A 22,234-nucleotide genomic window follows, 5' to 3' on the forward strand; every position below is an offset into this window, starting at 1 on the left:
TGCACCCTCAAATAAGGTACTCATCTTGTTTTGAGAAGGCTGAATGCAGAAAAAAGATTTTTCCAGAGTCATAGCTGAAAGCTGATCACATGGAGCAACTTACTTACCCTTACCCAGCTCATTTTTTGCCCAGGGAAAAGCAACTGCCAATTTGGCAGCGGCTGTGAGAGGGTTAAGACTAACTCTGGTGCTGAAGACGAGACTCTGCCCCTGCTGAATGTTACCAGAGAGAAAGGAGAGAAACAACAGCCATTCTAGTATCTCAAGACTTCCATTCCAGCACATTCAAGCAACTTCCCCATTTAAGACATGCACCCTAATTTTGGAGGGCTAATTTTTAGGGAAAAGATGCATATGATATGTGAGTAAATATGGACAGTATACCCTTGGGTAGCAGAGGTCAGGATGTGTTGTCAAGTAGTCAGAGCTCAGCTGCTTCTCATAGGGAGTTGGTGAAACAACCTTTCTTGGAAGGGAAAAAGAACACTTTCCTTCATTTTTAAGATTGTTAAGACTAAATTATGAGACATTCATCCTAAAAGAGAAATGATAGGAGACCTCATGAAAGATGCAACCTCATACAGACTCATTGTTCCAAGAACAGGAACAATGAGAGAAAGATTAACAGCTCTATGAGCTGTGATAAATTATGAAAATACGTATTGGGACAGGATGGTCCAGTTCGAAAGGAGAAGATTAGTCTTTCCTTGAAGGGACTGACAACTATACCAAATCAGCTACTGAACTAGGCAAGTGGAAAGTTTTTGTCATATGATCTAGGAAAAATGGATAGTTCAATATATGTGGGTCCTGAGAGCTGCCTCCCTTTGCTTGGGTTGTGGTGCTTGCTGATGATATTTTAGAGATGATTGTGACTTCAGAAGGTGAGGAAGGATTCTGGTTTTGTCTGCACAATTATGACAGAAGTGTGGGGACCCAAATGAACTTTTGGAAGAGCAAAGTGGCAGTGGCAGTGGCAGTGATAGTCCAACCTTTACCTGCTTACAAAGTCTACAGACTGTTCAAGGAGATGGGAAGTTGATATTATTAGAGCTATACTTCTCAAGAGGGAGGACCGCTAGGAAGGAGAGAGATGGGGAAGAACTTTCTACAGGCTCTAGAAAGTTGGAAATGGCAACAAGGTTTTATCATCTTCCAAAAGGTAAAGATTTTAACATTGCTTGTTTCTGTTATTCCTGGGATCACCCACAGAGTGACTTTGAGATAGCTTCTCAGTTTCCTCATAAGTCTTTTTTTTGTGAGTTTGAGGGGCATGTCTAATTACCTTTTGGTATAAAGGCCTTAGACTGTAGGACAAAGGAACATAGTGGTCTTGGGCTCAGGCATCCTGAAATGTGCTTTATGACTTAATTTATTAATTTTTTTTTTTTGCAATGGGTGCAAACGCTTTTAGAATCTTGGCAGAGGCAACAGAGATCATTGTCGGAGCCCATGCCCTACCATGTGAAGTATTCTGAGGGAAGGCAGTTAGGATGAAATGGAGTAGGCTTAGAACTGATGGGCCAGCATCCTTTTCAGGCCAGATCGCCTGAGGTGGATGATGGGTGATAGCCACACGTGTCTCAGGATTCATCAAATATGGGTTACTATAAGGAAGCTTGGTGTAAAAAGCAGCAATTGCCTGAGAGAAGGCAGAGTGGGAGAAAAGAAGAAAAACCGTCACTGCATAATCTTATGACATGTAAATATCCATACTGTGAGGGAAATAATTGGTGAAAGAATCTGCCAAGGCGCATGTTACACCAGTGGGTGCTAGAATGCCAATTCTGTCATCTGATTTAGCTGCTGGGGTGCCTAGACAACATCATCCTATCTGCTTCTCTCAGCTTTTTAAGAACTTGAAGAGTATTCTTTAAATAAGAAGGCACTGGTAGGTGATCCATACAAAGTGTTGAATACTTATCTATGGTGTGAAAGAATAAGATTTTCTTCAGGATGGTAGAAAATGTGAGTTCATTGCTTTTTGGACTGTTCGTACGCAGTGTTACCAAATTTGCCCATTACTTTGGGGTGTGCTCATTTATTAGGGATAGTTTCTAGGGTCTTGGTGATTCTGTCAATGTGCTGCTTGTGTTACTATATGGAGCTGTATTTCTCCCTTCTGCAAGCCCTCACCCCCAGTGGAGCTATCTTGCAGGACTCAATCTCAATGGGCTGGGTTCCTCCAGTCACCAAATCAGTCATACACACAAACACACACAAATTAACGTGACACGCCTGACCCGGCCGGGCTGATCAGCATGGGCAGGCTGACACCCTCATATGCCAAGAATCAGTTCATAAGAGCAACAATAAAATGCAGTCAAACACAAGCACACAGGTGAACAGAATCCCTCTGAATCCGGCCGGGTGTCCAGCTGACACCCTCATGGGCCAGCATTCAGTTCATAAGGGCATGTCTGAGTCAAACTGGGTCAATCAGCCTGTACAAGCTGATCCCCTTATGTGTTTCAAACTCAGCACGTCCCAATCTTTGGCCTTTTGATGAGCAGACCCTACAGTATTTTTGGGCTTCATAGGGATCTTTAGCTTAGGTAAGAGAAGCGTTGCTGCAGAGCCCGGGAGGAAAAAGAAGCAGAGAAGGAAAAATATACCCAATTACTACCAGTTTGACTATAAAAGTTATTTATTGCTAAGCATATGAAATATATAATAGTACTAGTAGTAATAGACATGCAAAAGAAAAACAAACACCAACAATGACAATACTACCCTGGTTTCACTAAGTATTTGGGGAAACTTAGCTCAAGCTTAACTGATACAGTTCAGGTTCAGAAGTTTATGCCTAGAAAGAAGACAGAGAACGCTGGGATCTCACCTAGTCCACGGTACTCAGGCTGCAAAGCTGACAGGCACAGTCTGTAGCACAGTCCTTGAAGGGAGAGATGATCTGTTCTTCCAGCGTCCCAAGAACGACAGGGGATGGTGTCAGCACAGGGGTTTTCTTCTTCTCCTTCTTTCCTCCTGCTTCTACTTCTTTTTCTTCCTTTTCCTCTAGCAGCACACACACTTACAGATTTTTATACCCTCAGTTCAGCTGCTCCGTAGCACCCTCAGTAGTGTAAATCATTGTCTTTTCTATTGACAAGGGGTTATCTGGTTTGGACCATCTCAGGAAACTGATTGATAATCAGGAAACACTTAAGATTAGGGAGTAACCCAAATACTTGGGAGCCAGCTTGAGATTCCTATGGGTGGCAGATATACTGATGGGATATCTCATGGTTTCTTCAGGAACAATAGATAGCTTGCAGCATCAGGATTTTGGATTTTTACTTGTTGTGCACAAGCCTCAGCTTAGCATGACTTTTCCAGATCTTACTATAGTCTTTTAACAGACTTAAGACAATTATTGGGGTGCTCATAACCTTTTGTGGAGAGGACTCCCACCAGTCGTCTCGGGAAAGATATGACAACACCTGGGATTAGGGCTCCAGCAGGCTGGATGCTGTGATGAACCCTTAACCATTGTTCAAATGTTGCCCATGCTCCCTCTGACTCGGTCTCTTGTCTCAGCATTCCCTAACCCGGCAACCGAGTTTTAGTCAATCAAGTTAAAATAGGCCTCCCATAGTGGGACCGGGGAATGTATGGCCCGAGATGCCTATTAAACTTAGAGCTGTGTGTGTGTGTCTGGGGGGGAAAAGTCCTTAGTAAATCCAGATTAGAACTGGTCTGATAAATGCTGAGCTGGGTGTGTGTGAACATGGGTTGATTAACATTTGAAGCACAGATTCCCCATCATGCAGTGCTCCCCTGCTTCTCTGGTCCCAGAATTCACTGCAGTCTCTGCTTCAGGCTTTCTGTTCTCCATCTCTCATGTAAATGAATGGTCATCTGGTTCCATCTCAGATGTAAATGAGACCTAGGGCAGTTGTTCACTCTTGTCACCCTTATCTGGAGAGTTTTAGGTGTGTCTCTCACTGCATCTTAATCAGTTTCGTTTAGGTAGAGGAGGGTGGGGGTGAGTCCTTTGTGAGTCAGACAGACTGCATCCTGTGCCAGGGTTGCCCAAGAACACAGAGCTGAGACGTAACAGCAGGGAAAATTAAGGAGAGGTTGGCTAAAATGGTGGTCATCCTTCTATTGCTGGGACCAGATGAGTCCCAGTGGGCTTTGGGAGATTATTTGGGGTCAGTATTGCAGCAGCATGCCTGAAAAACTTTATTTTTGATCAGTGTCATTATTTTCTCCCTAACATAGAAGAACAAGTGCAAGATAGGTCTGAGCGCATGCCTATTTATTTGGCTTACCCACAGGGTGTGGTTGATGGTCTTTAGGGAAAGTAGGATTGGGATAAAATATGCCATTGGAGGAGAAATATATCTGTAAACCTACCACTTCATGGCAGTATTTTCACTTGGATATGCTTCTTACTGATGTAATACATTAGGCCAAGGACTCATATTGTGTTTAGGGACATATCAGTTTGCTGTAACTCTGTTGATGGGATGATGAAGGTTTTTGTCTTTTTACCTGTTACAGTACCAGATATGGATTTAGTACACAGGATATTGGTGGTTGTTGCTAGGTTGTACTTTTGAAACTTGTGGGCTAGATTGGTCCCGGTGTAAGTGCTTTTGTTAGTGGGTATTTTCCTCATGTCTTCCAATAACAGGGTTTGAATAGTATGAGCAGTAGGAAAGCAGGTGAAGCTTCAGTGTCTGATTTGATTTGGCAGAGATTCAGCCTGATTCGGTGGCCGAATCTCCAAATTCAAACCGAATCAGAGTACTTCCAGTCCACTTCCGGTTCGCCGCTGTGCACACAGGGCCACCCCCCACGCTCCTGTTGGATGCTCCATCTTCCCTACCATTGCAGCGTTCACAAGCCGTGCCTGGTACCTTGAGATATGTAGAAAAAACTTTTAAAATCATGTCTATGGCCGAATCACGAATTCTCTGAATCAGCATCGAATATTCAGATTTGGATTAGGCCAAATCATATTGGGGACAGTGATCCGAATCAACGAATTGAATTACTGTCCCTGATTTGGGCAGAATCTGAATTGAATACAGTCCATTTTGCACACCCTTAATGATTAGTCACAAGTAAAAGTCCCCAACTCCTTTTAAAGAGACAGGCATCCTACAATTCAGGTCTACTGTGGCCAGCTACACCTTAAGTGGTTTGTTCTAGTAAAACTCTGATCCCTTCAGTCTTGGTTATTCCAAAGGTGGAGCGGCATGAGTTTCTTTGTTAATCAACCATATCTGATCTCACCATTTCCCTGCTAAACTGGCAGCAAAGACAGAGTCTTCAATGAAAAACTGCTTCTGCTGTTAGATACACTAAATATTTCTATAATGAGCTAGTCAGATGCAGATTTCAGAGGAAAATACCATGGTTTCATGGTGGGCTAAACTGTATTTTATAATTTGCCTAGCACAGAGTTCCATTCCAACATGATTGCTTTTGCCCTTTGATAGACCCTTCTTACTTTAACAAGATCATTTTAAAAAGAGGTGGGTTATTGAAGGAAATCACAAAATTCCAGCAACTATAGTATATTCCTTCAAAAGTGGCTTCCCCATTCCTCCCCTCTTTTGGTTTTATGGCATTCCTCTCCTTCATGGGATTATTTAGCCTAGAGAGGAGAAGGGGGAGACTTTGATAACAGTCTCTGTAACAATCCTTTTGTGTATTTAAAGAAGATGGCGATAAATTGTTCTTCATATTCACTGAGGACAGGACTAGAGGAAATGGGCTTAAATTGCAACCAGAGAGATTTAGGTTAGATAATAGGAAGAACATTTAATATATGAGGCTGGTTAAGCATTGGAACAGATTACTTAGAAAAGTTGTTAGAGCACTGGCATTAGAAGCTTTTTAAGTGCAGGTTAGATACATGTTTGTCCGGGATGGTTCAGACAGAGATGATCCTGCCTTGCACAGGAGGATGGGTTGGTGACCTGTCAAGGTCCTTCTCAACTCTTTGTTTCTATGATTCTATAGCTGGTCAGCTTTTAGTCTGTGTAACATTTATATAGTCAACAGGTTGTTTATATTAATTAACATGAAATCTTGCTAGAGCTTGTATATGGCATGTGCCATTTGTTTTAAAAGTCATATTTATTATTCCAAGTTATTACATTTGATATTTTATACTACAGTATCTTATCCTACAAACATGTACCCACACATAGGGCTAACTCAGGTTAGTGAAGTCAAGCATTCATTTAAATGTTTGAAGAATTGTAGCATATAATTTGCATAATCAGTCTATATATTTGGAAATGGCATTTAGCAGGCCTAGGTAGAGCAGCTCTATTGATATAGAAGCTATGATATTGCTAACACGGGGAATTCACAAAAGCTTCATGTAGGTTAACTAGCAGGGAGAAATGCTAAATTTTGGGGGGAGTACACAGCACATGTTCTATTGTGAAAGCAGCTGAAATGTGTAGCTTATTTTATCAGGTCACCTTTAATAAAGCTCTGAGATTTTAGGACTATGTTCTTTGCCTCAGCTGCGGACACTAGAAGTGTCTCAGATAAATTACTGTAAATAGGGCTCATGTCTGCCATCTGGTGCAATAATGCTTAAAATACAGCATTGTGCACTGTGAATAAAAACAAAAGCACCAGGGTTTTTGAAATTAAATTGTTTTGATTTCATGATTAAATTTAATGGCGATGCACAATGCGAGGGGTGGGGGGAGGGGGGAGCACAAAAGTAGCAGCTGCCACAGCTGTACACCACAGTTGCATAGGGCACAGAGCTCTGTCTCTGCAGTCTACACATCAAGGACCATACTAGTTATGCTACATCTAGTTTGGAGTCTGTGGGGCATCATTGTACTGCTACTCAGTACCATGACCTTCAGGGAAGGTTAGCTGTGAAATTAGTAGGGGTAACTTTGATGAATTACCAGTCACAGACCAAGCAGTGGCCTCACCACTGGGATGTGGTAAGGACAGCAGATGGCAATGGTTTCCCTCCTGAAAAGCCACATATATCCTTTGATGGTGCTGTGACATGGTGAATACAGGTTGCCACTATAATAAGCCTGCCCAACCCCCAGCCATGGGTCTACAAGTCCTCAGTGGTGGAGTAGACAAAAGAAGATGTTAGAATCTCAATGGCTCTGAAGGTAGATGAAGGCTGCAGTGGAACAAGATCCCCAGTTATCTTGGTCTCCTTGCCATTGGATCAAGGTCTCATTCTGTTAAGAGCTGTGTGGAAACTGATGTGCAGCAGCTTTTCCATGATAAGAGAAGTTACACACAGGCATCTTCCATATGGAAGACAATCATCCTTGACTGTGAGGGATTGCCAAAGAAGAGTTTGGGGTGGAGCATGCTTGGGTTGGTGCGCCGTGATTCACTGAGGTGCTCCCTAATGTAGACCTTTGAAAGTGTGTAGACATGCCTCAACATTCTCAGTCCAGATGTGGCATTCGTTTTTATAAAGTTGTAAGCCAGTTGTGATGATAAACCTTCACAGTGGTGTTTTGGATTTGATATTTTTCTTGTTTGGAAAACTGAATAAGGTCCATGTTTTGGGGCTGAGGGTGTAGACAAATTAATAAGTTACAGTGAGTTACAAGAGAGGTGGTTAGCCTGTAGTCAGGGAGAAGGCAGGACAGAGTGGCACCTTAGAAATTAGGGAATCCGTCCACCATCACTGCTGTCTGTGGCCAAGCCAAGATCCCCACATCCCCACCTGGAATGGGTCAGGATTGTCCAAGACAGCAGCAGTGAGGGGTGGGTCTCCCCTTCCTGTGTCCAGAGGTGTAAGTAGAGAGGGCAACGGGAATGATAGGAGGGTGGGGTGGTGGTGGGGGGAGGGGGGAGCAGAGATTCTTACTTGATTCAGGGATTTAAAAAACACTGTTAGCTGCTGTGCGCAGGATGTGGTCTGTCTGCCTTGGAGGAGGGATAGAGATGGGATTGGAGTAGGGGTGCAGTTACCCTCTAGTAGCTGCTCCTGCACCCACTCTTTTAAAAATCCTGAATTTGCCTATGACTGCTCCCAATATACAATCTCACTTTCAGGTGAAGTAAATGAATATACTATCAGTGAGTTCAATGGGAGTAGAGAAAGGCCTGATATAAATTGGGTTGTGCTAATCCTATGAATAATATGACTGATTTCTTAACTTCCCATCCATGTGAATTTATCGCTTTCTGTGCTATAGTAGTGTTATGTCTGTTGGGAAAAGGAGATCATTTTTCAGTTAACAGATGCTTCCAACCATATAGAGTATGCTTGATGTTCAATTTTACATGTGCATTAACTCAGTACCACATATAAACCTTTTGCTGCCCATTTTGATGTTGTACCTCTCTTTCTAAATTTGATTGGACACATGGACTGAGAGGACTTCTGTATATCAGTGGTTCCTAGCCTTATTTAGATTCATGGCACCCCTTGGAAAATGCCAGCTCCTAGCTTTCATTTGTTTCTTGACTAGACAAATAACAGAGCAATTCTTGTGTTGCAAAGAATTCAGAAAGACCACAAAAAGGTCAGAATGTTTTTTTACACTGTGGATTCCTATGTGAACTCTGGGTTCATCTTGTAAATCATGTGTAGGTGTTTGCAAATCTAACATTTGTGTGGCTCTTTGGACACCCTTAAAATATCTTATGGTGCCTAGGATGCTGCTGTACCTTGACAGAGAATGACTGCTGAATATCTTACCACAACATACATTTCCAGCCTCTGCTGCTGTAACAGCTAAAGCCATGTGTAGATGAAACAAGAGGCATGTGTGCATTACACTTTAAAGTGGGCTAAATGCTTTTGCACCGCTTTAATGTTGATGGTGTTAGCATGGTTCGGCGGCGTATTGTGCATTAATTACAGCCGCTGTAGGAAATTCAGCGGCGTAATGTCTTAAATGACTTGGACCGCAGCAAACTAAATCTTCTTTGAGGAGTTTTAGTTTGCTGCCCTACAGCCACAGAGCAAATCATTGGGCTCCATGCAGCTCCACGGCTCTGCAAGAAGCCCTGCAGGCAGTTTGGCAGCAGCCTGGGAAGGCAGGTTCTGCCCAAGAAAAGTGGTGAGCCTGATTTTCCTCCCCACAAGAGCCTGCCTGCCTGCCTGAGTTGCATGGGGGCCCAGTGCTTCCCTCTGTGGCTGCAGTGCCCCCTGGGACTGCCCGAGCCAGGTACCTGAGGGTGAATGCTGTCTGGGAGGAGCCCTTGTCGCTGCAGAGGGAAGCACCAGCTCTCCCCACTGCAGCCCAGGGACCGCTCCATGCACCAGTAGCTCGCCCTCCCCTCCCCACTGGAGAGGAAGTTAAGTCAGCGGGTTATGTGCACAACACAGGGGCTTAATCAGTCCTAAATTGAAGCAGTGTTTTTTAAAACCCATGGGCGTACGTAGATGAAACGGGGGCCCTAAATTGAAGGTTCCTGGGCTGTGGGGGATTGGGGGTGGTGGGGCTGGTGCTTCCTTCCACAGCAGTGGTGGCCCTCCCCCGGGTAGCACCTGCCCACAGGCACCCAGCTTGGGCAGTTCCGGGGGGGGGGCACTGTGGCCATGGAGGGAAGCACCAGGCCTCTGTGCTGCTTAGGCAGGCAGGCAGGGGGGAAAAAAACTTGCCACTTTTTTCCCCCCACTCTTGGGTGGAGTCTGCCTTCCTGGACGGCTGCCAGGCTGTCTGCAGGGCTTCTTGCATAGCCCATGAGCTGCATGGAGCCCGGCGCTTCACTCTGCAGCTGTAGGGCAGCTCCTCCTCCTCGGAGTTTTAGTTTGCTGTGCCCCAGGTCATTTAAGGTGCATTACACCGCCAAATTTCCTACAGCTGAATTAATGCGCAATATGCCGCTGAGGCGTGCAAACACTGACACCATTAAAGCGGTGCAAAAGCATTTAGCCCGCTTTAAAGTGTCATGCACACACGCCCCTCATTTCGTTTACACATGGCCCAGCGTTTCAATTTAGGGCCCCTGTTTTGTGTACACACACCCTAAATTCTGGTTTCCTTCCACTGGACACCATTCAGAGACAAGGGTACTTACTAGATTGCAGGATGAAGCTTATGATCTTTTGGGCGTTCCATGCAAAAGAGTTTCAGCCAAATTCTGCTCATTTTACTCACACAAGCAGTCCTGATGAAGGCCATGGCATTACTTGCATAAATAAGTTGAACAGTGTTTTATAACACATAGTTAAACAAATAAACAAGCCCCCTAGATTATTAAACTAAACTGCCTTTGTACAGTATTTAAAACCCTTGCCAATATTAAGCAGAATTGAATAATATAAACACAATTAAACAAATGTAAAATCAAAAACACGCTATATGACATCTAAAATTAGTAAACTAATTAGTGCGATCCTCCACGCTTCCTGCTTCTAATGGGGAAAAATTTGCAACCAGATTGAGAGAATCATGAAAACCTTCTCTTCTCATTTAACTAATAAACTGAGCAAAAATAACCTTGAAAATTCAGTATGTTTATATTTCATTTAAAAAGATTTGATGCTTTGCAATGGCAGTATTAACTTATTTTTGAGTCTTTTGTTTAGTGAGTGACTGAGGCATTAAGTCATCATTCTTACCAGACAGATAGTTCACATTACTGGATGGAAACCAATAAATAATTAAAAATTTGGACTAAGAACAAACAAATCAGAAGGCTTTGGAGCATGTTTTGTGGTATTTTTTTCTGGAAGTAATTAATATTTCCCCCTGGAAACATCTTTCTAGAAGAAGAGCTTAGGAAGTGTATTGCTTGCCAGAAGGCAGAGCTCCAGGTCATAGAATCTAAGAGATGCTGATGGCCTTCAGCTACTCAACCAAATCAATGGGAGCTGAGGATGTGCAGCCCACATGACTTCAGCTCTTTGAGGTTTATCCCAGCTCTCACTGCTGAATTCAGTTTCTCTTAATTAAAACATTGTTATTGGTGATACATCTGCTGCCAGACATTCTGCCCCCCTTGAGTCACCCCATGCCATCATCTCACACTGAAAGTTTACACTGTCTCGGTCTGCTGTAGTTTATATCAGATGGAAATTGTTAAGTTATAGGCAGAGGAACAGGTGGGTGGAGCAGCTGGTATGAGAAGTGAGCAGCCTGACAAGAGGAAAAAAATCAGGGTAGACTGCAACACAAAAATTTGCCTAGGAAATTGCAAATTTCACAATCTGTTCAAGAGAGATGACAGTACAGTACATGTGCCAGGTAACAATTCTGGGAGACTCTAGACTTCACTGCAAACAGACTATTCAAGACCTTCAAAGATCTTGTTAGGTTGGCTTCAACCTATTACAATAAATGATGCAATCCCACTCATTCTGGAACGTGATTCTTTGTGAATGTCAAAAGTAAATTTAAAAGGTCACAGTAGTTTTTCAATCTTATTTAATTAAGAGATTGACTAGATGTTTTCTTAAGTACAGATGGCAGTTCATAAAGTTTTGAAGGGGCCCAGTCACTGTTTGTTTAGTTACATGAAACTTGGGGCTTTGTCTTTGGCTTCGTTCATTTGACATGACGTTATCTGTCAATTTGATCTGAATATGACAAATTCGTGTTGCAGAAGGATAATTCATTAACTCTGAGCTCTATTTTATTTGGGACAGTGTGAAGGGAAGTTTGGTAGATTGCACCATAAACAGGGATGGCTGTGGAGATAGTAATTGTAACAGTGTTCTAATCAGCTGGTATTTTGGATATGTAGTGAAAGTTACATTTTGGAAGCACCTGATGTGAAGGGAGAACAGGTAAGGGGAAATAAAGAGTCCAAGATTTCAAATTTGTGTAATGGGAAAACATGTTGATAACCATGAAAGGAAAAAGGAGCGAACAGGACAGTGTATGGAAAGAGAGACTGAAACATCAGATCTTGTGGAATGTCGTGATGGTGTATTTGGATGCCATTTTTCCTTAAGCCTGGCTGGCATGCTCCTTGTATTCTCATTGTGAGAAAAGATGAGCCACTTCAGGGACTGTGGCTGTTATACTACCTCCACTGCTAACTGTTGCCAGGGGTGGTTGTGCAAAGTGGACATGACTTTGGTCATGGGCAACTGGTGCTGCCTTAGTCAGAGGGGGCAAATGTCCCCCCTGTGACCAGTCCCAATGGCCTGAGGGAGGAATCCCCTACGGGCGATCCTGTGGTCCGGGAGAGGGGGGTCCCCCGGGCAATCCTGCAACAGCCGATCGCTGCACTCGCTGCAGCCACTTCTAGGAGTGGCTGCAGCTGCTTCTTAGAACAAGCATCGTCTGATCGCTGCAGCCACTCCCAGAAGCTGCTGCAGCCACTCCCGAAAGCAGCTGTAGCAAGCGCAGTGATCGGCTGGTGCTTGCAGGTGGGGCACTGGCGCTTCTACCTCCCCCCCTGCCCATTGCCTAAGTGGTGAGCGTGGCCGCCGGTGGGTGCACTGGCACTCTCAGGGGGTGCACATGCACCCCTGTGCACCCCTTACGCATTGCCACTGACTTTGGTGTTCCTGCATTCCAGCAATTCTGGGTTCATTGGCAACTTGTGCAGAGATCAGTAGTGTTAAACAGAGAAACGAGAGAGATGTTGAAAAGAAGAGATGGCAAGTTTAGGGGAGATGCTACTAATACTAAGGAAAAGAAAGTGAGTTTGACTGGTGAATACTAGAGCATAACCACAGGGGCAGATGTAGGCTACAGAATAGTTCTCTCAAAATGTATTTGTTCAATAATTCTACACTTCAGATTCTTACTAAATTCTATAACATATGGGACATGTCTACATGTACAAATGAAGCGGGGCGGGTTTACTCTTGAGTACGTTACTTGAGAGTAAACCCACTCCGGGCAGGCATCTACATGTGCGGGGATGTGGGAGCAGATTTGAAGCAGTGAGCCGCCACTGGATGGGGATTCCCTTAAATCATCCTGCTGTGAATTTCTTTAAAACTGACACATTTCAATGTAAAGGTTTGGTTTTGACAAATTAGCATTTTTTCCCAGTGAAAGATGTTTTATTGAAAATTGCTTACTGGAACTAATTATAGCACCCTTTTACAGCATTTCTGGTATTAGACCATGTGTCAGAAAGAAACACAATGAAGCAAGCATTAATGTCTTCATGATATTTGTTTCCTGTAATTTGAGCATGTCATAAATAATGTCTTGATATGAAGGCCACTGAACTACATTCTTTGGCTTTAGTTTTAAACTTGTCTAATTTAAGTTTGATGTTCCTCCTCATTCTTATCTGGATGATTGTTGAACATCAGCCAAGCTTCGTTTTTCACACAATTGAAATCAAGAAAAATACAAAAGTTTGAGTTCTTGGAGAAAATAAATTTAAGCTTCATTAATGGGAAGGATGTGTGTGTATGGACTTCACCTAAGTCTCAGGGATTTTCAGATCTGGAAGGCATTGTGCTCATCAGTAGTTTTGGCCACCTCTCAAGCTGGGTACTGGATGGCTGGAGTGTCAGGCAAACTGCATAGCTAGAAGGACAGTCAAAGGGCAGCCTGCCATCCATTGAGGTCATAAAGAAACAATGTTTACAACCAACCCCATTCCACAACTTTCTTCTGGAGGCAGGTGACAGTTCCCTGTGGGTTATCTTTTTCCAAGTGTTGCAGAGACCAGGCTGCAACTTATGCAATAGCTTTCCAGAGTGAGGGATGAGGCTTTGACTTGGGGCTCTCTGCAGATGCATATTTTGCAGCTGCTTCGAACTAGCCATGTATGTGCGTGTCTCTGTGGCTTTGAGAGCTTAATATGGAACGTTGTGTGTTCCTCTCAGTTATTTGATCTCTGCAGCTTGGTGCAGCTGAAGACTCAGAATTGCAAGAAGTCAGCCATTTGTAACCCAAGGAAGATTACAATGCCCATTTGCCTATCCATAGTGAACAACACACTGCTGATGGCAGGAGAGTGCATTTTGCTTCTTAAGTGTTTTCTAGCATGCTGCAGTACATGTGATGACTATTTAAACTAGTTTGTGCATATGCATCAGAACATTCTACCACAGTTTGGCAATGCCTACTGAAAGATATGACACTGGTAAAATTCATAGGATCAAAGATGTATCAATAGATGATGCCAATGTGATATTAGCAGGGAAGGGAATAAGAAGAGAGAGAAAAATTTAATAGCATGGAGGGGAAAATAGGAGGCAGCAAAAAGGTTGATAATGGGTATGGAAATCTCAGTGAAACTGTAATACTGAGTGACCAAATCTTAGAAGAAGTAATGAGAATGCAGTGAGGAATAAAAGAGTAAGGAAATTAAGGATCTGCATCTGAAGATAGGGCTAGACTAACCAGTATGCACATTGTTTTAGGGAGGAGTAAGCAGCTAGCATGGTAGGATTGAGCATAGGAGTGTTACATTCCTCAGACAGTAGCTGGACACCATTGTTGGGAGGGTGAGGTAGGTCTGATGCATAGCCCGGATTCTTGCAAAGCAAATGACAGCTGGTGGTTTTCTTAATATCAAAATTTAAGACAAAGAAATTAGCTGAGGCATGTAGCTGAGGAAATTCATTATTCATTCTAAAAGGGGAAAGCGTATGGGAAAAGAGGTGGAACAAAAATTTTATTGCATGCTTTTAGATCCTTAACAGATTTTCATAAGATTTGCAGAGCGTCATAAGAATGTCAATATTTAGAGCTAGGGGACTATCTAAAATAATCTTTAGAAAAAAACTGCAAGATCAAATTAAACATGTAAACTCCTTATTCCTAATATTTAGGTAAAGCAAAGGAAAATAAGAAGGTTCATGAAATACATGAACTTTCCTGTTACTGTTTTGAAAAAGACATGCAGCAAGTGACTGAATGCAGAGGAAAATTTATTCAAATATGTTTGTTTAAACCTGGCACAGTGTAAAAACTTCAGTAATCTTTACAGGCCAGTTATCTGTTTGAATAAGTTGAGTATTGTTCAACCCAAACAAATATCAGAGACATTCAGAAGATACTGATAAATATGGGTACATATGTTGGGATCGTCAAAGAAAATATTGGCAAAAAGTGTTTCATAAATGCTTGAGGACATAACTGAACAAAACATTAATTTAGATTCAGCTATGTCTGTGTTTTAGCAGATGTCTAACCTAAATGGAATTGCACAGGAACAGCTGAACTGAACCTCTTTGTCTGGTAGCTTGGAGGTTTATTCTTAGGCTGGTTCATCTCTGAGGAATGTATTATAGATGTGCTGTCATGGGTCCACAGAGTGGGCTTTCCTCCAGTTGCCATATAGTCTCTTTCTTGTGATAAATGTTAGGTCTCTACTTTTTTACAAAGGGATAACTTTGTATTGTATTGTATTTGCTGTTGATCCAGGGGGGATCAAGATCAACAGCAAATAGGCAGAGCTCTTTTCTCCCCAGCACCACCTGAGGTGATGAGGAACAATGGTCATAAGCTGATGGAGAATAGGTTTAGGTTGGAGATCAGAAGGCAATATTTTACAGTTAGGGTGGCCAAAATCTGGAACCAACTTCCCAGGGAGGTGGTCCTCATCCCTACCTTGGGCATATTCAAGAGGAGGTTGGACAATCACCTGTCTGGGGTCTTGTGAACCCAGCATTCATTCCTGCCTGTGGCAGGGGGTCAGGCTAGATGATCTGTTCAGGTCCCTCCTGACCCTAGCTACTATGATACTATAATACTATGAACTACCTGTAATTCTACTATTCTGAGATTGTGGGCCTTCCCTCATTTTCTCACTCCTACCTCTCCCCCAGCTTCAATAGTTTTAATTTTAATTATTTTAATGAGTCCAAAATAACTTGAATATGTATTACAGAGTTTATTCTTTGGGAAGTACAAATCAGGAGACATTTTGCAGTGATACATGACAGTTGCTTCAAAACAATATAGCTTTTAAGTAATCTATTAGAATACAAATTTTCAGGGTCTGTAGGTTAGAACAGGAAAGCAAAGCTTAAATTCACATCAAAGTTAGCAGCACTATTTGTCTCCTTGTCTCAGTGCCTTCAGGAATTCATCTCCCTTACTGAAAAGTAACCTGCTTTGCCCAGTCTGCTCACATGTACCACTTTATTTCAAGTATAAGTCATACCTTTTTTTATCTTCTCTGAATTTCTTGCCTAGTAGTCATTAAAAGTTAGAGCTCCTTGTTGGTTTTCCATTATCTCTCTTAGGTAGCTTTTTCATATATTGATATCCATTAAATGGCAACTAACTTGTCTATTCCCTGTGTGATTCCTACCTTGTCTCCTGTCCCAGGGGAGAAATCCTGGGATTTCAATTTCAGTAGGTAACAGTATGGAAATGGCCAGGAAAAGTGTCACCCATATTCTTTACAGATACCATAATACAGAAATTTTCCCCAAAAAACTTCATCTTGAAGAACCTGGGTTAGAAAAAATTCCTATTCAGAACTGCACTTAGGCAAAGGGTCAGTCTGCTGTTCTATTAAGAATATTTGTTGTAGATGTAAATGCAATTGGAAGGATTCTGTCATGTATGGTAGATGAGTTCCAGAGTCAAATTGTTCTAGAAAAAGGTTGGAAACGTGGTGAGGGAAATAACAGGATACTAGCTGTCAGATAACCCCTTAGGGTGAATCCACACATGCAGTCATGTGCACTTGCAGCAGCTCAAAAAGGAGCGGCACAAATTTGAGCTGGGGATTTTTGCCTCAGTGCACATGCCCAAACATGCACTTTGGTGTGGGGCAAGTTGTGCCACTGGGGGCAAAATAACTCTGCCCAGCTACTCCCAGGTCTGCAGCCAAGGGGAGCTAGAGCCCTGGGCCAACACCTGTGCTGGTCACAACAGTATAAAAAGCTGCCCTGGCAAACAGCTCAGGACTACTTGCTCTCAGGAGCTTCTGAGGGCCAGCCAATTGGTATCCGAGGACACTACCCCTTGTGCCAGCTGGACTGCTGCAGCAGCCCTGAGAGTTCCCTGCACCCTCTACCCACTGCAGCAGCCTGGCAGGGTGGGCTGCTGCCTGGCTATGACCTGCTGCCACCTGCAACAGCATGTGGCTCTAAGGCTGCACACTTGCCAGACCCAGTTGGGGACTGCATGGCCACAGCAGAGGCATCTGTACCTCTGGGCCACCTGCCAGTGGGCTGTGGCTGCACAGTTGGCCTTTGAACGGTACTACTGCCACGTGTGCTGCCACCCTGCCAGCTGGGCAGCTATTGCCCGGAAGACATTCTCAGTGTGGTGGCCTGCTTTAAACTGTCAAAGCATGTTCTCCTGGCCCCAAGTGGCTGGGGGGTCAGTCAGTTCAGCTGGGTCCTGGGTGCCAGCCCTGAGCAGGCTCCTCTGCCTGGGTCCTGCTACTTGCCTCCCTAGCAGGAATTCTGGTGTTTACTCTTTAAAATACCCCCAAATCCATGTTCTTCCACAATCAAATTCATTCTTTAAAATAGCCCCAAATCCATGTTATTTCATAAAGATATGTAGGGAGAGAGAGATCAATCAGTTGGGCAATGTTCTATTGATATATTTACAATTCTAAAGCAATTTGGAAGCCTACCAGTGTCTCTAACATTCTAATAAAATAAATTCTAAATATCTAAATGTTTTGATGTTTGCTTTTGGTTTTCTTATCATAGAACAGTTAGAGCTCCTTGTGACCCCTTCACTAACTAGGGTGTGGGAACAGCTGCCCTTGCAGCCACAGCTCCTGCCAGCAGGTGTCATCCTGTCTGGTAGCTGTGTGATGGGGGGATGTGGGGTTTGAAGGAGGGGGGTGGGAAATCATGTGGGGGGATGTAGTTGGGTTTGTGGGTAGGTATGGAGGGATCTGGGAGGAGTGTGGGGGGATTGTGGGCATGGGGGGACTGTGTGGGAGGGCTTCTCAGGAGGGGTGGGTCTCCAGCTCCCCCACAGGGTGCAGCCCCCACACAGCAAATGAACTGCCCCTCCCCCTGCAAGGCCCACAGCCCCCCTCCCTGCAGGGCTATGCCCCCCCTCCCTGCAGGGACCAAAGCCCCCCTGCAGGACCCAGGCACCCCCTGCAGGGCCCACATGCCCCCCTGAACAGCCCACATGCCCCCCTGCATGGCCTGCAGCTCACCCGGAGCAGCAGCAGCAGCTGTCGGGGCACTTGGAGCCTCTTAGCAGAGACCGCCCATATGGCACAGGGCAGTGTGACTCGGCCCCAGCCACCTGGCATCCGGTGCTATGTGTGGCAAATTGCACAGGCCCAGCCCGGCATGGCTTGGCACTATGCTGTGTGCCTTTGAGCAGCTCTGGGCTGCTCAGGCTGTTACTCAGGGCCCCACACCGCTTACAGGGACCCCCTGTTGTGCCAGGCTGGGTCCTGTGTGCACAGAACACAGCCCCCCTGCTCCAGTCCCCACAACTCCCAGTTCCTTACTTACCTTGAATGGAGCTGAGGTTCATGCAGGCTGCACTGCTCTAGGCGCCCTGCACGTGGAGGCAGCATGTTGCAGTGCCAGGGCAAGGGGCAACCATAAAGATGCTCTGACCGGCTACTAGAGCGTCTCTCTGGAGGACCCAACCCGCTGGTTGCCTCAGATTCTTTTTCTGCATGTTGTTTTTTGATACCTGGATATGGTATCAAATTTTGAGCCCAGTCTGCAAATATGCAGCATGGGGAACATTTTTTTGTTCCCAGCATGCCTCTTGCCACGTCTCAAACTGCTTTAAGATGTGGCAAGAGGCATGTGTGGGCTTGTCTGGACACGCCCTTAGTATTCTTATTGAACCTTCCTGAAAACTGCAATCTATAAGACTCATAAGAAATTCATCACTTATCTTTAAGTGGCTGTAACAATTACAGTTTCAAAAGCCTAGAAGAGAAGCGACAGCCCTAAAATTATTGATTGGTTTAAAAAAGTTGGGAAGCTTTCATTATCGAAAAATAGTCCTGTTAAGTCAGTGTTCTACAAGAGAAAAGGAAAAAAAGACACATACTTAGATATTTGTTGAAAATTTTTGGAATTTGCTGAAAAAGAATCTTCTTCTGCCTCCCAACTAGGAAGTTTGAGAAAGTTTTTTTTTTTTGAACATTGAAGGAAGTGCACGTTCAGTGCACAGTTAAGAACAGATTTGGAATAAATTTCCAAATTTAGCTGAATTTCCGTTCAGCTAACAGTTAAGAACAGATTTGAAATATATTTGAAATCTAAAAGCAGACATGAGTAGAAGATAGTGAGCTTTATATTGTGTAGAGTTCTGAGGACAAAGAGAAGGTGAATTAATAAGCAGGTTACATATAGAGATAGACACACAAAAGCTTAACATTGATCAAAACAGGAACTGTCAGAGACTGAAAGGAAGAGAAAAAAAGAACCCAAGGTTCTTTTTTGGACCTTGATTTGAGTAAAGGGAACATTATTGATAGAAGATCTGTCTTGATGTATATTTTAGGCGATTGGATACATCTTTAAATGTTATATACATTATTTGATCATTTGGATTCATTAATAAAGTTAAAAAAAAATATACATATGTGTATTTTATAGTTTCTTTCTGAACTGGAGTCAGTGCCGTCTTTAGTATAGGGATAGTTTGATTATTGTAGTGAACATGTGCAATGAGGGGTTTTCATTCTAAGTACTCATACAGTGCTTCCATAATAAGGTCCCAGTTTATGGTTAATCAATTCTGTCTTACCAATTAGAGTTATCCTCTCCATTTTTGCATATGAGAAAACTTGAGCATACAGGATGCATCCCCACGAGTGGGAACATGCATTTCCCCAGGGACAACTAGCAGTGGCACATATTCGTGTTGCGGCTAGTTGTCCCTGGGGATGTCCCTGCATACGCTTTCTGGTACACAGCAAATTACCCCGGGTGTGGTGGGAGAGGTTGGGGCCAGCAGCCTTACCTGGGGTCCTGGGGGCCTCCTGGGGCTGCAGCAGTGTTGGTCCAGGTGAACAGAACTTGGCCAGCAGCTGGAGCATGTCTCTGGTCGGCCAGGCTCCAGTTTTGGGTGGTGCATGCTGCAGCCATGTGTGCTGCCCCACTTTTTTCTGATGTGGGTTTTTTAGATACCAGGATTTCCCAGTATTTAATTTTGCCACTGCGCTCCAAATATACACAGCTTTGAGACACTGCAGCCCGCACATTCGTGGTCATGGGGACATGGCCAGAGAAGCTAAGTAATCTGCTTAAGGTAGCAAAAAATGTCTGTAGAAGAGTAAAGATAGAGCATAGGTCTGATTCCCAGTCTTTCATGTCTTGCGGGTACTAACATTCAACAACAGCAAGCTTCTGCTATTAATCCTCGGACAAAACAATAGTCATATTACGTAATTTAAAACAATATACAATAAGAATTCAAATCCTGGGTTTTAATCTGAAGGATCACTAATGAGCTCATTACTTTCTCTCTCTCTCTCCTCTCTTTACTTAGCTCATATTGATTCTTAATATATTATCTTGTGCATATTCTACACTTCTATTTCACTTTTTGTTGGTTTCAGTGCTGGAATCAGACATAGTATGGATGAAAATTGGCAGAATGACACGAAAAGCTTCAGGAATTAAAGTCAGGTGGCAGAACATTCTGGAAGCTTCTGGCATGCCACAGATGGTCTGCATAAACTGTTGTGGTAGCGAAGCTCTGCCAGGAAACCCATGGAGTTTATCTGTAAAGCAAAACTTCAAAAGTATAAAGTATATTAAATTATTTCTAATATACTGTAAAGCTTTTGAATGTGCTCCGTCTTGCACAAATCTCCCATCTGAACCCTACTTCTTAATTATAGTTATTAAAAACTCATATCTTTGTTCTGCTATGTTCAACCTCTCAGGGTTTAATGCTTTTCTGAACACAGATCAAGTAGTTGGTCTGAGGGACACAGAACTACAGCTGAGTCAACAGCTGAACTGAGTACAAGAGCCCTATATAATTTTATATTTATAAAAGAGCCATACAATAGGATTAGGGAATGAGTTAATAGTCTTGCATATTTTATGTTATAGACCTTTTTACTATATAGGAGTATCTTATAATTAGGAAGTGTGACTATTATATTACCAGTACTGTAGCATCCAGAGATCCCAATCAGGAATGAGGTTCTGTTGCAGGATGTGGGATGAAAAATGCTTCAGCAGGTTTGGAGGGATGATCACAGAAGATACATATTTTAGCATGCAGAGTCAGAGGGGTCCGAGTGGCTGGGAGGGCCATTCCCTTAACTGTAATTGTTTTCTGTTCCTTTGGTTGAGGACAGAAATGTGAGATAAATGTTTTCAAGAGAGAAGTGGTCTTCAGCTGAAAAATTCTCAGGAACACTGGATTCTGAGCCAATTCTGTGGCATCGGGAGTCACAAAAGTCCGGATTTTGTTCTCTTTTGTACTGTTAGCTAACACATTGCCTGTAAAGAGTCAGATTTGTACAAAATGTGGAGTCCTGCTTCTAGTTTTTGACAAATGCTTTGAGAAAATTGCCTGCAGTATCTGGAGAATATTCTAAAATGTGCAGTATATGAGCACAGGAGAGCCTGGTACCCTAGGAATGTTAACCAGTGATGGTTGTTTTGAAAGGAAAACTTTACCACTTTTCCATTAGGTTTTGTGTCACCTTTTTTTTCCTTTTTCACCTCCATTTCTAGACGGTATACTCTTGTCTGTTGTAATGTAAATTTTAAAATGATAAAGGGACTGTAGGCTGGGTTTAATCTTTCCATCTGATTCTCTGTGTCTTATTGCAAAAACCTAAATCCGCTGTACCCATTCTCAGTGGTAAGTAAAGCTGGATATTTTGTCTTGTTTGGAAATAGCCTGTTTCCAATAATCTGGTTGCTGGAATCTGAACATATAGAGAGGTTTTATCTTTTGTATTAGCAAGATAGATCCTCTTGAAACAACATAAAAACTGGTCTATTTGTATTAGCATCAACATTTTGGCATTATTTTTTAGCAAGAAATCATTAGGCCATAGAGTAGGGCATATTGAGGTCATCTGAGTTAATGTGATGTTCTCTAAAAGCAGGGCATAGACAGAAGCAACGGTTTTTGCCTGGTCTGGCTCCTGAAAGCACTCTACAGCTGTGACTAAACAGAAGTTCATGTCTACAGAGCACTTTAAAAGGGCCCAATCCCACTAAAATCTGAATCCTCATTGCATGAGGGTTCAGATGAAAATGCTCCAAAACAGAGTGGCTTTGGTAACTTCTGTCTGTGCTGCCTCACAGCCCTGGTGCTGTTTTCAGAATGGGAGGAGGAAAAGAGAGCAGAGGGAGTTTGGGTTTTTTTCAGCCAGTGCTGGAGGGTGGGCCGGATGGATTGGAGCCCCCCATTGAGGTGGGGGGCTCCCATCCACCCACTCCCTCCAGTGCCAGGGGGGA

Source organism: Alligator sinensis, unplaced genomic scaffold (assembly GCF_000455745.1).
Source record: "Alligator sinensis unplaced genomic scaffold, ASM45574v1 scaffold169_1, whole genome shotgun sequence".
In the NCBI taxonomy this organism is placed as follows: domain Eukaryota; kingdom Metazoa; phylum Chordata; order Crocodylia; family Alligatoridae; genus Alligator; species Alligator sinensis.